General features: G+C 40.7%; 2 long non-coding RNA genes across 2 annotated transcripts; both read left to right on the top strand.

Moving 5' to 3' along the window:
- Positions 1-301: 301 nt before the first annotated feature.
- On the top strand, positions 302-3,095 carry LOC115827522 (uncharacterized). The gene is made up of 3 exons (XR_004025938.1): positions 302-434; positions 2,783-2,851; positions 3,049-3,095. It is a non-coding gene; the product is annotated as an uncharacterized LOC115827522 (long non-coding RNA).
- A 3-nt stretch (positions 3,096-3,098) lies between these two features.
- LOC115827521 (uncharacterized) lies at positions 3,099-4,409 on the top strand. Its single transcript, XR_004025937.1, has 3 exons — positions 3,099-3,139; positions 3,342-3,415; positions 3,537-4,409. It is a non-coding gene; the product is annotated as an uncharacterized LOC115827521 (long non-coding RNA).
- The last annotated feature ends 11,593 nt before the right edge of the window (positions 4,410-16,002 follow it).

The following is a 16,002-nucleotide window of genomic DNA, read 5'->3' as shown; positions in this document are numbered from 1 at the left end:
TAATTTTGTAGTCCCACAACTTTTCCACTGCACTGTTGTGCTCCTTTAGATTATCAGTCAGAAGGAGGCTGGGCAAGGTAACGCGGAGTGAAAGCTCGTCACACAAATGACTCAGAAAGGTTGGTTTAGGAGGTGTGTTCTCTATGTGTAGAAATACTGTCCATTGTTCACGTCTGGCGAATCAGAAACACAGATTTGTGGCACTGTTAGCCAATCATTTGTTACTGTCCGCCTCAGGACTCCGCCCAGGACTCTATATTTAAAGGCTTCGCCGCCGTATGAGCCTGCCATAGGCACCTAATAGCCTTTTTTCTTTATCAGAAGCGCAAGTGGGCTCTTCTATCTGTTTTTCCCCGAGACCACGTAACATTTTAAACGTTAAAACAGCAATGGCAGATACAAAAGTCGATACCAGCTCGGAGATCTCCACCAAGGTACGTGAGGGAACCTATGCCGGATTTTATGAAAAACAATTTTTTTTATTTCTTCTCAGATACAAGGGCTCATTTTTGGGGGAAAGATTTTGATGGAAATTACTCTATTACTAGTTGGAGCGGCATGGGAGCAGTGATAGCGTCCAGTCTCTTTTTCTGAAATGATTGGGAAAAAAACATTTTGTTGTCTTTGACGAGTTTGTGAAGACGGGATTTATCAAAATTGTACAGAGCGCTCGTAAGTTGTGTTCTTAAAAGCAACATTCGCAGCCAGTGCTTTCATTGTCCGGAGTGCAGGCTAACAGTCTGCGCGGGTTCTTTGTTTATACAAGCGTTTCGGTTCTCGTTTCCGAAAGCAGTTTGCATCTTTAAATGAAATGACAGGACATCACGAGCATAACGCGTTTCATCATATTGTTGAATTAGTTTTCTTTTCACTTAATAATTAATTGAGTATATTGCATACACCGGACGCGGCGATTTGTCGGTCTGTTTCCAGGCAGTAGTTTATCGTATTCGATCTGTCATAAGTTAGTTGCTGATTCCCTAGTAGTTCAGCCTTTTTCGGTTAGTTGGTTTCATTCTAAATTGAGAAGAAAGTGTGAGGATTGTTTGAATATTGTGTTTAACGTACTAAAACAAATGTTTTGATGGAATTGTGGACTTTTGCGTAATAGAGAATAATTGAAATAATTCATCCGAACACGGACAACCTGGCTTTGCGGTGTGTGTGGGGTATATCTTTTGAAGTTGCGTCTAAGTTCAAAGGGATAAGGGCTCTCTTCCATTCAAAGCTCCGGTCGCGGCCGTGAGATGCGCGACCCGATAATGTCATTGATGAACACTGTTTCTTGTTGGCTTGCTTGAACGGAAGGGTACCGGCATGTTGTCAGTTTTATAAAAGTGTGATCGGAGCTGCCGAGAATTAGATTGCACTATAGGTGAAGTATAAGTAGCGTACTTGCAAGTCTGTCCGCTGGAGCATGCGTTCTTTGACACGCATTTTAGGATTAAGAAAACCTCTGTTTGCTTTATTCATTCAATGTAAAGATGGACATGATAGACAAATCCCTGGTTAGATAGAGTTGGCGAGTGAACTAATCTCAGTACTCAACGGTAGACTGGCCGCGACTCCGCGCTGCTCCGCCGTTTGTTGACTGTAGAGTACAATGCATATTTCAGTGTTTCTGGTCACCAATGCAGGATGTGAGAGCGAGGGAAAAGTTACATTGTATGAGCCGAAACCTCATTGCTGGCGCCGCGTTCGGTTTTCCAAGCTTTCAATCCACATCGAAGAAGAACCGGCTATGACTCCGACTACTACCGCAGACGAACGGAGACTTTTGACCGTTTGTCCTTTATTATTGCAATGCCCTCATTCAACACCTCGCGTCAGCTACCCCGCTGATCGACTCCGCGCTGGATCATAGCTATTCGTAGCATCTTCGCCTCAGCGCAAGATATCGCGCAGACGATGGATGTTTATAGCTCGTAATTAAAGCACAGGCGCGAGACTTTAAACAGTTCTTAACAAAACGCGTTTTTATGTAAAAGGTGTATTGTGAAGATTTATGTTGTCCTCAGTCTTGGAAACACTGGCGTGTAATGGTGATGTTGAGAGGAGGCGTAGCTGGCGTGATGTAGCCGGTAACCGGCTTATGGGCTAAGGATTACTGTAACTAATTAATACAAGCGATTTACTACATCGGAAGACATTGGAATGAAATAAAGGCCGAGAGAAAATATTTTTGATTTTGGTTTATTTTTAATTTCAACATTATCGCTTTAGTCGACATAAAATATGGCAACATCATTTAAATTCATCATCTTGCCTGAAGGTATTGAAAAGATTTTTTCACTGTACACACGTTTTCGCCGTGGAAAATCTATAAAACGCATGTCCCTGACGTCGCTATTGTCTCCCGTCTCTCGACTTAATTTAGTCAGCCTCCTTCTGGTTTTGCTCGTTTGAACGTTCTTATTGGCTGTGTTAAAATAATCTGTAGACGTAGTCTGGGAGTTGTAGTTCTTTACCGGGCGTGTCTTCCCCAAATGCTATGATAAGTGTTATTTAGTGAACTACAGAGTTTATTACTGCCTACGACATCAACGTATCAGATTACAACACTTCAATATGGCATTTTAAACGAGGCGGGGGATGGAGACGACCAGCGACCAATGGCATTAGAGGATCTGAGTGTCGCATTTCAAATGTAAAACGAAAGCATGCTACACTAAGTTTATGAAGAAGGAGGATGGAGGTGGTCCTGCTAGAGTTGTACAAATGATTGACCTCAAACATTTTCAGTTTCTAAAAACGTTTCCCCCCTCTCTCTTTTCTTATTCAGGAACTTAAAGAGAAGAAGCTGGTTGATGAGGCAGAGAATGGAAAGGATGCTCCAGCCAATGGGAATGCAGTAAGTGTTCAACCTTGCAAAACAGGCTTTTTACTTACACTAGAAGGGGGGTGTCCTTAAAAAATTAACCCTCAGTCTAGTTCACATACCCTCATCCACTAATTTTCATCCACTAACTCATCCACTAATTTTCACACTGTTATTGAAAAACTTTGCTAAACAAAACTACCTCTTAACAATTGTTTACTTTCAACCAGGATACAGAGGAGAATGGAGATCCAGAAAATGAAGTAGATGAGGAAGATGATGATGTTGGTGAGGAGGAAGATGAGGAAGATGATGGAGAAGGTAGACCAAATCATTATGATCACATTAAAAACTCCCACATGCTTGTTGAAAGAATGTTAGAATATACTGATGTGAATATCAAAAGTATCTTTGCAGGTAACAGACTGATTAGTGAAGGTTCCGTGAAGAGCTCCCCCTGTGGTTGAGAAATGTAATTACACAATGTTAAAGTTGGTTCAATTGGTATAACTATGTGTTGCAGGTGATGATGATGATGACGATGATGAGGCTGAAGGAGGAACAGGCAAACGGGCAGCTGAAGATGATGATGATGAGGTACTGAAATCATATATTCAGAGCAACCCCCCCCCCCCCCCCCCCCATCAAATACGGCATTTTTTTTCACATTTCGCATGGACCTTTGGCTGCAAGTTCTAACTTTTCTTTTGATTCATAGGATGATGTTGGAACTAAGAAGCAAAAAACAGATGATTAGAAGACAACCCTGCTGAAGCTCCTCCCAGATCTCCTCTCCTCAATCTGTCCATTGGAGGAAAGAATAAAAAATATAATGTGGTCATCATCAAGTAGAGTCCAGCGTCCGTGTACACACACACACACCCAACTGCAAATTTTCTAGAAACAACCAAGACTTCAAAGCTCTACCTTCTTACAAAATACTTTAAAAGGAGAATTTGTTTGTATTTTTATTTACATTTTATATTTTTGTACATATTGTTAGGAGGTCAGCCATTTTTGACAGTGATCTCTGGTTACCAAACGGTGCTTTGAAGTTGAAGCTTCTCTATGAAATAGACTTTACTTGTGGTTTGACCATGTCATGTTATCTCAACTGAAACTTGTAAAAAAAAAAAAAATCAAAAACCGTTTAATTCAAAGCATTCCAGTAACTTTGTGTATGTACTTTAGTTGTACCATAAGTAGTTGGTTTGTATGAGATGGCAAAAGGCCAAAGAAAAGAGCATTTTCTTTTCTTGATTGTCTATTAAATTGCTGTCTGTTGTGGCCTGTTCGATGTATGTGTGAAGTTTGTTGTACGACAATAAACCGGAATTTTATTTTGTGCGTTCTTACATTTTTTTCCCGGATTTTTTGTTTTCATCTTTTTTTTTTGTTCACTTTTGACTTTTTTAGATGGGATTTTACACGCTGAAGAAACCTCGACCATTTTACCATGCAACTTTATGGGCTCTTGTCATTATGAGAGGGCCCTTCACAGATATGCTGTTCACATATTTTATTAGCCTGTTAGAGAGGAATGTACACACCAATGTAAATTATTCATGCCTTAACACTTCAAGTTCTGGTAAATTATATTGCATTTAATAAATTTACCTGAGTGAATTCTTCCCTTTCAATGCACACTTCTATTTCATTTTTATTTTATTCTTTATTTATTTATTTATTTATTTCAGAATCTCTCTCCTGAAAAGATACCATAGCTGTGAAATCACAGCCTCTATTTTCTGATTTAGTACTCTTTTCAGTTTTCAGTTTTGACTTACTTGGCTTACCTACAGATCAGTTATATATATATATATATATATATATATATATATATAGGGGGAGAGAGAGAGTCATATATCACGTGAGGAACACAGTTGTGTTCAGTCGGGTTCTCTAAAAAATTCTTCCCAACCCCTTAAAAAAACAGCGATTTTGTCTACTCCTGAACACACTACTGCTGCATTAGATACTATCCCTAGTTTTTCAGCCTCACACACGCAGCTCCTCCTCTGTCTCTGTCAATATCCTTTCCCGAAACTGAACACAGTCTGATTGATGACAGCTTCTCCTCACGTGATTTTGCCCTGAGGTCTGTGTGCTTATTAAGCACAGTGGCTGAAATAGCACCACCCTAAGGCCTCATCTGTTTCTACCACTCAGACGTTTTATCAGGTGGTCGTAGCTGCCGCTTGAGGCCTTTCTGAGGAAACGTAGACCTGTTAAGATCTAAAAACCATCATCTCTCAACAACTTAATCTTCAAAGAGACAAACAAAAGAACACAAGGCCATATCTTCAAAATAGTGTACCCCTGAGTGGTCTTAATACCTCCTTTCACTGACGTGGAGATTAAAAAGATTTATTTTTGTCTGAACAACTAATGGTCTTTAAATACGAACTGCATCGCGTCAGCTCTATTACATTGCGTTTCACCATAGGTCTTTTGGTTCGGTTAGTCGTACGACGTGCGATATGGAAATGAACAGTTCAAAGCAGACTGAAAAACTACTGATGTCACCGCATAGGAGACGCAGAAGTGCCGCTGACTGCAGCGTTCAGCCTTTCAGAATGGAAAGCGTGAGAGTGCTTTCAACTCGGTGGTTTTCCTGTAACGCCTCTCAGAGCTGGAACGCAAAAAAGCAACAGTTAATGTTGCTCAACCGCTGTCACTTCTGTAGAACACACTCTCAGCGGCTGAGCATGCATACCAGTGGAGAGACTTGAGTTTCCATAAATCCAGCCCATTCATATTCAATCATACTCTCTTCTTAGCGCAGTAGTTTAATGGTACTCAGCTTTGAATCAAATTCATTCTCGCAGTTTTTTTTGTTGTTGTTGTTTGTTTAATTTATACAAGATAATAGGTTAGGCAATTGTGATTCATTTGAAGAGATTGTGTCAGTGCCGCTCACGTGGGGTCAGCTTGTTATTACAGATATAATGTTCTATTTTCCATTTATGTGGTAATCAAGCGAGAGGCGGGCCCAGTAAATGTATTTTAATGGTCTTCACACAGCATGTTACATTCATAACAATCCGTTCTGACATACAGACTTAATTTAGTCTATTATATGAAATGTGTCTGCCTGTTGTCTGTTGTAGCCCCGACTTTACGGATGACGGTGAAGGCGACGGGTGATTCTACGCTGGAGCGGGGTGCTTACCAGGGGTCAGCAGAAGTGTAAGAAAGGAAGCGTTTCACATGGTGATTAACTGAGAGAAGAGTCAGGTTCAAATAAAAGAAATGTGAGCGAGTAAAAGTCTCAGGTAATTACCGCAAGACAAGCTGGTAGAATATGAGTAAGATGAAATGGAAACTGAGAATTTGTACATTGAAAATGTGAGTCATGAAAGATATGGGCGTTTACTTTTGATTCTCTATAGGTACGAACTCCTATCGCAAACTGATCTTCAGTAAGTCCTGCATGCTGATTGACAAAGAATATACTTCCTTATTTGTCTCTGAACTGCTTTCTCAAGAGAATAAACTGTCACATTTAAAGAGTCCAAAATGCTTTTTGGACTACCTAGTTCCATAAGTTTGAGTGATTGTCAATATAAGATTACAGAGTTTTCACTATCAGTCTTCCTGTTCAGTCAGCCTTTTTTTTTTCGTTTGAATCATCTGATAGTCTCTAACAGTTCTGGTTCTACAACACACTCCTGATGTCTTCAGATATTAAACAGGAGTTCAGTCAGAGATAGTTTTGATGTTGTGACAGCTGTCTCTTCACAGATGTATCACAAACATAACTGAAGACAGAGACAGTAAAGACACCACAGGGATACTTCTGCTTGTATGCCAATCAAAAAACGAACCTTTTCAAAAGATGGCTTTGAAGCACAGTGTTTACAGGTAGCGTTGACATTTGCTGCAGTTGAACGATACAAAAAACTTAAGCCTCAGCATTTTAAGACAATGCATTTTTTTTGTCTGTAAGAATCTAACTTCATATGCTTCAAATGCGGTGGGAGTGATTGCTAGGCAGATGTTTGTGCATGAGGGTTCCTCTTCAATCCTCTACTGAAAATGAAAGATCTCACTCACTCAAAATCCACACAAATGAATTTTTCCATGCAGCTCCATTCACACAAATCTCTTCAGTCTTTTCAGTTTAATATCCCGTTTGTAATATGTTAAAAACCACTCCTTCGCAAGTGAGCACAGGAGAGTCACATTAGACGAAGCTCTGATCTTTTTTTTTTTAATGCGGGGAATCATCCCTGTTCCCAGCGTTTTAGACAAAATGACAAGCATCATTTTACTCCCATGTCGACCAGGCTGAGTTTGAAGTTCACTGGGCTTCCCCTTTCTTGGCTTTTTAAACTGAAATAGACCAGATGGTTAACAGGCCTTCCTCTTTTTTCTTTCTATTTCTTTCTTTTTTTTTTTTTCATGCGTGTTTCATGCGTGAATGTATATTTCTTAATGGACGACTGAATTCAAATGGTAGATATGTAAATTTTTGGGGCGCAATTTGTGAGTGATCTACCAAATATGAGACACTTTGCCCTCGCACATAGCGCTGGACAACTTCAACTCCATTGTCTCAGTGTCACACTGAGCCGAGGGAGGGGTTTACTTAACGAATGAAGGGACCAATTGGATTTTCATTAGTGGATATGAGATTGACATGGTTCCTCCTCGGGGCCGTCAAAGGTCCCGAACTTTGCAGGTTCTGAGACTACTGTCACGCATAAGGGGGCATTTGTTGGTGGAGCTTAGGAGTTTTACTTAAAGTTGCCACCCTTAAATCCTCATTCACTCTTTTTAGATTGACTACAAAGTTAACCCTCTTCTCGCGTTATTAAAATAGCTCAAAATGCCCGTGGGGATTTTGAATGTCGAACGTGACTGTTCTCTGTTTCAGTCTGAGACTGTCAGTGCTGGGGACAAAGTTGTGCTAACCTACTGTTACATAAAGCAATATCACTTTGATTTAATATGAGTACACAAGACACTAGAATATCAGTCAGCTGTTTACAGCTGTTTGCTGAGACATCTAAACCTAAATTCTGTGTGTGTGTGCGCGCGCGTATGTGTGTATCTGTGTCTAAGAGTGTGTATTAGTTTGCAGAAAAACATTGATTGATTTTTTTTTTTCGTGTTTAGATATGTTAAAGCAGCAGACTGAGGCGCAAGATCAATACACTTCAGATAGGCTGAATAAACGAGGTCGTTTTCTCTCGAGAGGTACGGTCTGACCTACCTTATGGAGATATCCTACAGCTACGTGGCAGGGATAGAAAAAATCATTGGATGTCAGGAAGAATAGAAACAGCGACCCAATCTTGCCAGATATGCAGCACAATTTATTCTTCATTTAAATGTCTTTTATCGAGCGATTGTTCTTTTCCATTTTTTTGGGCTTTTTAGCCCTAACGTGGTCATTCTACGCAGTACATCACTGAGAGTGGTACAAAAGTGTCAGTTTTATTTCCCCTCTTACCAGCCTTGGCTTTGTTACTCAGAGAACATTTTTAGTGAAAAACAGGCCTGGTGCTTTAAGAATTTAAATCTATGTCTTGACAAGCAAGCTTTAAATCCGACTTACCATTAGACGTCTCCCCCTGGGATTGTCTCTGATCCTGTTAGAAAGCTTTCCTCACAGCTCTTTCCCCCTCTCTCACCTCTGAGAAATAGGTTGGTTCCTCTGAGCCTGCAGCAGAAGTCAGTTCTAGCTGCTGTTTCTGGAGCCCAAGACCAAGCCCTCAAAAACATGTAATGAGTTTCAAACACTCTGTGTGTGTGTGTGCGTGTGCGTGCGTGCGTGTGTGCGTGCGTGTGTGTGTGTTTGTGTTTGTGTGTGTGTGTTTGTGCGTGTGTGAGCATGCATGTGCTCTTTAAGTGTTTGTGTGAATTTCTGCCAGTGCAAGTGAAGCAATTCTGGATTTTGTACTGAGTGTGTTTGCATGTGTGTGTGTGTGTGTGTGTGCGTGCGTGCATGTGTGTACACGGGTGTGTGTGCATTCATGCGTGCTTGTGTGCATCTGCATGTACACAGTGGTATTTCTGCCCTGTGGGCACTCCATGCTCAGGATCATGGGTAAGATTATCAGTGAGTGGTGTCATAAGTGGCAAGTCTCAGGTCAACAGTCCAAAGGTCACTGTACCAGTGGGTCATGGCCTGATATGTGTAAGACAGACCAGATAGCTGTCAATTCTTAGGCATATACTTACTACTTTATTTTTTCAGCTGTCTCATATGTGTTTATGTTTTCAAATATAGGTACTGAGGACATTATGGCTTTGTTTGCTCATCTGACATTTGTGGCTGCTGCTAAGGGACGTGGTGTGTGACTTATATAAATATAAATAGAATATCTCATGAAGGACCTCCAACACCCGTCGCCAATGGAGACAGTAAGAACTTTATTAGGAAGCAGAGTGTCACAGATTGCTTTTTCCTGTTTTAACCATACATTTGCATGTGGTAATCCCCTCTGACTTTTACTCTCAGTCTCACTTTCACACATGCCTACACAATATTCACCCACATGACATAACGCATCGCCTAGCCCCTTACACTAACCTCAACCATCACAACTTAATGCCTAACCCCAACCCTTACCCTAACCCTAACCTAAACCTAATTCTAACCTGAACCCTAAAACCAAGTCTTAACCCTCAAACAGCCCTTAGAAGAAGTGAGGACCGGCCAAAATGTCCTCGCTTTCCAAAAATGCCCCTGACTCCCAAGGTCTAAAACTCAAACTGGTCCTCACAAGGATAGCTGTACACATACACGCACATGCGCACGCACACACACACACCATGCGCACACGCATCACACACATACAACACACACCATACACACACACACACATACCACATACACATGCACATACACACTCACACACATTTGAAACAATATTGTCCACGTAGTTTCAGTGGACTTTTCTGTACAATCTGAAAGCTTCAGTTTTTCCTATAATTTTTTCCTGCTGTTGCTTATGAAAACCCACGTAAACTTACTGTGTTTTAAGAGCTCTTATTCCATTGAAGATGTGGTACTGGTGATGGCCAGCCTGGAACAGCAGCTTGTGTGTCTATGTGCTGTGAATAGTCCTTCTTATCTTCTCCAAAAAAAAAAAAAAAAAGTCAAAGATTTTTTTTTTTTTTTGCATTGTTGTTTCCTCAAGGGCTTAATAAAAATTCATATCCAGATATGATGCAGAAAATCAACAAGTTGTCCAAGAGTCGTCAGTGTTCCAGGCAAAATGAAGCACGCTACAGCTGCGCTGTGCTACACACAGGCTGTTCCTGTGGTTCAGGAGAATGCTGACTTAACCCTGCCTTGGGCTGAACGATCCTGCTATGGCGTTTAGTGTCCTCAGTCCAAAAAAGCTGGCTGTGTGCAGCCAGAGAGTCATTTTGCAACCTCGTCATACCTCCTGAGTGTTACATAGCCCAGACACTTGCATTTCATCTATCTTTGTAACAGTTTCCTTTGTATATTTGTATACTTGTTCTTCCTGTTGCCATGGTGCAGTGGATATGAAGGTCACTATGTGTTTTGGATAAAATGCTGGTGTTGATATTCGGGAGTGGATTAAGGCCAACCCTCTCTCTCTCTCTCTCTCTCTCTCTCCCACTTACTCTCCCACCTACTCTCTCTCTCTCTCTCTCTCTCTTTCTCTCTCGCTCTCTCTCTCTCTCTCGGTTTGTGTGCTCTATGCTCAGGGCTGTGGTTATGTTGCTCCCAAAGAATGTGAAATTGAATTTTCTGAGAGCACTTCTTCTATCTACTCTCTGCCAAATAAAACAAATCTTCAGAGAGAGTAGGCGGATGACTGCTTTCTCTGAGCCTCCACTGCCACCTTATGGAGAGGAAAAGCAACTGCAGCAGTCAGCAATGCAGTCCAAAATTGCCAAGACAATTTTTTGAAAATATGTGTTGAGGTGTTATGATCATTTCTGGCGTATGACAGCAAAAATAACCGTATCAAATAACATTTTCATACAAATATCTTATAATTAAAGCGTACTTAAAAATACATGTTCTCTGATGTATTGAAATTTGGGATAAAATGGCTCAAATGTTTCAAGAAGACTTATTCAAAATGTCTTTGATTTCATGTCTTGCTAATGTGGCATATGATTTGAGGGTTTTGATCTTGATGTAGAGCCATCTGCTGCTTGCATTCTGTAAATGTGTCGTTTTTCATTAGTAGCCAAAATATAAATGATTGCAGGTTAGAGCAGGCATTTCTAAAATCTCTCAAATTTTGCTTAATTTCTGAAAAATGTTTCTCATATTTGAGCAGACGGCGCTGTCTGTGTAAACAGTCACAGATTATTATTATTATTATTATCTGAGGCATTTTGGTTGTTGAACATTCATTAGTCAGAGCAGAGTGATTTATTGATTCAGTGAGATGAAGACAAACCACACCATAACGTGAGGAGTGTGATTCCACTTAGACAAATCAATGGTATTTCAAGAAAACCATAAAAATATTTATCAGTCAACCTGTCTTTTGCTATCATGAGAGCACCGGACCCATTTCCATGCGGAATACCACAGAAGAACAAAAAACATTTGCTTGGACAAGAGACAGCTGTGGAAATGTAATTCTGATTTCAGAACCTCTTCCAGGAACAGCGAGTTTGTAATTCAAATGTTGTATGTTCATATCTTTGTTTTATATATCTAAATATCTTGTAGCTTTATTTATGCTGAACAGTAAAAATTCAGCTAAAATCTATTGCAAATAACAGGACAAAGAAAGAAAGAAAGAGAGAAAGAAAAGAAAAGAAAAGAAAAGAGAAGAAAAGAAAGAGAAAAGAAAAGTATTTATTCTGTGAATACGTGGCCCAGAATGAGATGCTCAGTTCTCCTTTCGGCACAGCTGAGATGATGTTTTACATACAGCACTCTATGATTTATTAATGTGAAACCATGCATGGCACTTTGTCTTTGACAGCTATCCATATCTGACTTGTTTAAATATGAAAGACTTACATGATCTCTTGACTGTAGCTACTGAAGCGCGTGGTCTCATGTGAAATGCATCAGTAATATATAGACAGCATTGATGCTGATGTATCGCACTACTGTAGCTCTATAAGGGTGTGTGTGTATATATACATATATATATATATATATATATATATATATATATATATATGTCACATCCTGCTTCTCTCTGTTCCTTAGTTTATCTCCCCTCTAGTGGTCTGTTAGTTTAATGCTCTATTGACTTCGTGGTTTCTTGGTTTAGTCCTGCTTTGGTGAAGCTCTGTTTCTTTCTAGTTTTTGATTTAGTCTGTTTTCAGTTAGTTGTGCCTCATGTAGCATGTTGTCTGACATTGTTTGGTGTGTCACCTGAAGTTAAGTTTGGTTTACCGCACCTGTTTGTCACCTGAACTTGCATTTCTGTAAGTCTTTGGAAGCCTTTTGTTACATTTGTTGTGAATAAATGAACATTGACCCGCAATTTCATCCAGTCTCTCTCTACAAACGTGATGTGTGTGTGTGTGCGTGTGTGTGTATATATACACAAAGACATATTTTTTTAAATGTGTGTGTGTGTGTGTGTGTGTGTGAATATTCTGTAAGCGTTTTGAAGCAGAGAAACGGAGGTCAGTCCATGGTGGAGTGCTTTTCAGGATTAGGTTTCAGTTCATAATAGACATGCCTGACTGACCCGTTGTCACAGTCTGTGTGGAATTCTCAGGTGAGTATTCATCATTCACACGGTTAATGATTAACAGGATCAGTAATCTCATAAAGTCAGAGTTGGCTGCACCAGGCATTGTGTAGAAAGGAGGTTTTAACAAATCAGCTAATTAGCACCATTAATCGATGTCTTGTCATAGAATAATTACAAATTAATGGGAAAAAAAGGAGAAATTGATTCCTTATGACCATCTAGTTTTTCAGAACTTTACTTTCGTCATCAGGCATCTAGAGGTAAATAGTGTTTTTTTTCTTTTCCCCAAAGGAAATTGTAAAAACATCTGTTGTACATCCCCAATCAACGCTGATTACCACATTACATTAGCAGTTATTAAGCACAAACCACAGTACATACTATACCCTGTACTCAAATCAGTCTGAACTACTCAAATATGTGGACATGCATGAGATGCTTTTCAGTGCTGAAGTGCTCTAGGACAGTGGTTCTCAATCCTGCTCCTGGGGGACCCCTGCTCTGCACGTTTCCCATCTTTCCCTGCACTACCTACCTGGCTGAACTCATCAGTGGCGCTTCTGATTGGCTGAGCACACCTGATTTAATCAAGAGCATGTTAATCACACTAATCAGGTGTGTTCGGAGCAAGGTGTCCCCCAGGAGCAGAATTGAGAAACACTACTCACTCTCTATCTAAGCTGCTTATCCTGATTAGGGTCGCGGGGGGTGCTGGAGCCTATCTCAGTGCTCATAGGGCGAAAGGCAGGGAAGCACCCTGGACAGGTCGCCAGTCCATCGCAGGGCAGACACACAGACAAACACACTCACACACACACACACACACACACACCTAGGGGCAATTTAGTGTCTCCAATTCACCTAACCTGCATGTCTTTGGACTGTGGGAGGAAACCAGAGATCCCGGAGGAAACCCATGCAGACACCCTGGTGACAGCACTACCCACTGCGCCACCGTGCCACCCAACACTGCTCTAGAAAATTTAAAAATAACATTAAATTAAACAAAAATACACTCATATTTTCTGCACAATAAAAAGAATCAACAGTGTATCTGTCATATGAGATTTCTCTGCTCTGTTGGCCTAATTATTACTTTTACATCTCAACAGCCCCTAATATGTAACTGTATGATTCAGATGGCCGTAGCATGTGTGTTTTAAAATGACTGATAATTCAGAACCTGTAGTAACATGTGAAGGACGCCAGTTGAAATGGAGGTGAAATCTTTTGATTTAACAAGAGTAAGGCCATTGTGCTTTCTTGTTATTTTTTCATGGCCATGGCATTGGAGAGGCTGGAGAGACAAGGATACCATATTGCAACACCTTTTGTAGTAATTTCAGGTTAAGGGCCCTGTTCAAGGTAGCACCAGGAACAAGAAGGCCAGAGACAATTAGAACAAACGGCTCTTCAGCACTAAGGCAACGAATCTAAGGCTCTGAGACTGCCTGATATTGAAACCAGCGACCCTACTGGGTTCTAAATGCAGCTCTCGAACCCTCTGAGCCAATGCCACGCACTCGTATTTTGAGTTGTGAACACCAACACGCAAACAAATGCCAAATTAAAGAAAACAGCGACATAAGTTACTTGACTATGGGCCTCAGGCCAAAAACAACTTCTGTGTGCCCTGGCATGGATTCTACGAGTGTCAGTAAATGCTACCAGAGATATCTGGCACCGTTCTGTCATGTGAAATTCTGTAATTTTGTGTTTTGCCGACAGTGGTGGAAGACAGTCTCAGGTATCACTCCAGAATTTCCCATGACTGCTCTGTTGGGCTGAGAACTAAAAAAAGCCATTTGAAACGGTTTACTTTGTTTTCATGTTTATCAGATGTCATTAAATAATCTGTACATGGGGGATATTGTGATTGTATGTATGTGTGTTTCTTCCCGGTGGATATGAAATCATTCCTACATGATTAGAAACACTTTCTTCGTCACTGACTAAAGCTGATCGCTCGTAACGGCTGCGTGTTTATAGGTGTTTACTTTACCCTGAAAAGGAGCAGAGTGGAAGCAGACCATGCCAGGAAAGTGCAGATCCGTCTGGCATGGGAAACAGACTCTCCGGGCCCTTGCTGAGAGGAGGGTGAAATATGGATCATCCCACCATTTGATTTGATTTTTTTTTTTTTTTTACAGCTGCTGCCTAGACCACTGCCTGAATGATTTTGTACCACATTACCCCTAACGTTAATATTGTGGCATAATAAGGGGTTTATGGACCTCAGTCTTGACTGTAATATAGCTGTAATATCTCTGTAGACTGATATTTGCAGCCTGCTGTTTTAGAGTTGGTTGTCTGTTTAGTCTCACAACACTGCTGTTGAATATACATTTTCAATCATCGGTCACCCATAGTTAATGCCTTTCCCTAAGACCTCAAAACCAACATCACCTTAACCAATACTCCTCATGAAACAGTACAAAGTTGAATATGGTCATTCCTAAATCCCCTGCTGTGCATGCCACCTGAAATGCCTCTTTGTTCAGACACTCTTGCTCTGGCCAGGGAGGCCAAAACAAAGGTCAGCTGGACCAGCGTGGCATGTTTATTCACGGTGCAGACTAATTGGTTGCTAATTTTTTTTTAAAAATGTAACCCCGGGGACCACACCCATATGGAAGCATATGTTTGAATATATTTTGTACGCCTCATGTACTCAAGTATTTCCTTTACTGTGGCGTTTACCTTTACGCCCTTTTGATCTAAATCAGTAGAGGACTGCATACCTGCCCTTAAAAGTCATGCGTGCGTACGCATACCTCAAACCAGAGTACCAACACAGGTCATCTGAGATATTCTTTTCAGCTTCATAGCTGATCTTTAGCTCAAGAGACATTACTTTTGCAATGTCACCTCCTGATTTCTGCCTCAGTGTGTTTGCACGGACAGTGCCATAGGATTAATAGGTCAAACCATGAGTGAGGTAGACTTGTGCTAAACCCCACTGGTTGCGTGATCCTCTCCTGCATTCTCCAGTCCTCTGTGCACTAGTCTACATTTAAAGGTTTGTTGTTGTGAGCTCAAACCAACCCTGCATGCAGAGTGTTGCTGCTGCTGTGAATAGGATGTGGTGTGGTGGTAAGGTCTGTGCAGAGGAAACTGGTATGGTTGGACATGCCCCTTGATTCTGGAACAGACAAACAACACTGTTTGCGTGTCATTTTGTTCAAGACACAAATATGAAACCACATTTAGTGCGTTTCTTCTCTTTTGAAATGCAGGAGATGCATATAGCAACAAAATGCAACATAAAAATGCAACATACACAGTTGTTTGGTGTCTAAAAATAGCACACAGAGCAAATCAAACAGTACATAAGCTGTAATGTCTGGTGCTTGTTGACCATGCAATGTAGTTGTGAGAGGTAAATCTACATTTCCAGTGTATGTGCACAATATTTTAGATTACATCAGAGCCAAATATGAATCAGCGATCAAAGTTTAGTCACTTTGAAATCTCCCACAGCATTTCACGTAAAATTAATCCCACAAAAGCACACTCATC

Source organism: Chanos chanos, chromosome 14 (assembly GCF_902362185.1).
Source record: "Chanos chanos chromosome 14, fChaCha1.1, whole genome shotgun sequence".
NCBI classification, from domain to species: Eukaryota; Metazoa; Chordata; class Actinopteri; order Gonorynchiformes; family Chanidae; genus Chanos; species Chanos chanos.
This window is presented reverse-complemented; position numbering and strand designations above follow the sequence as displayed.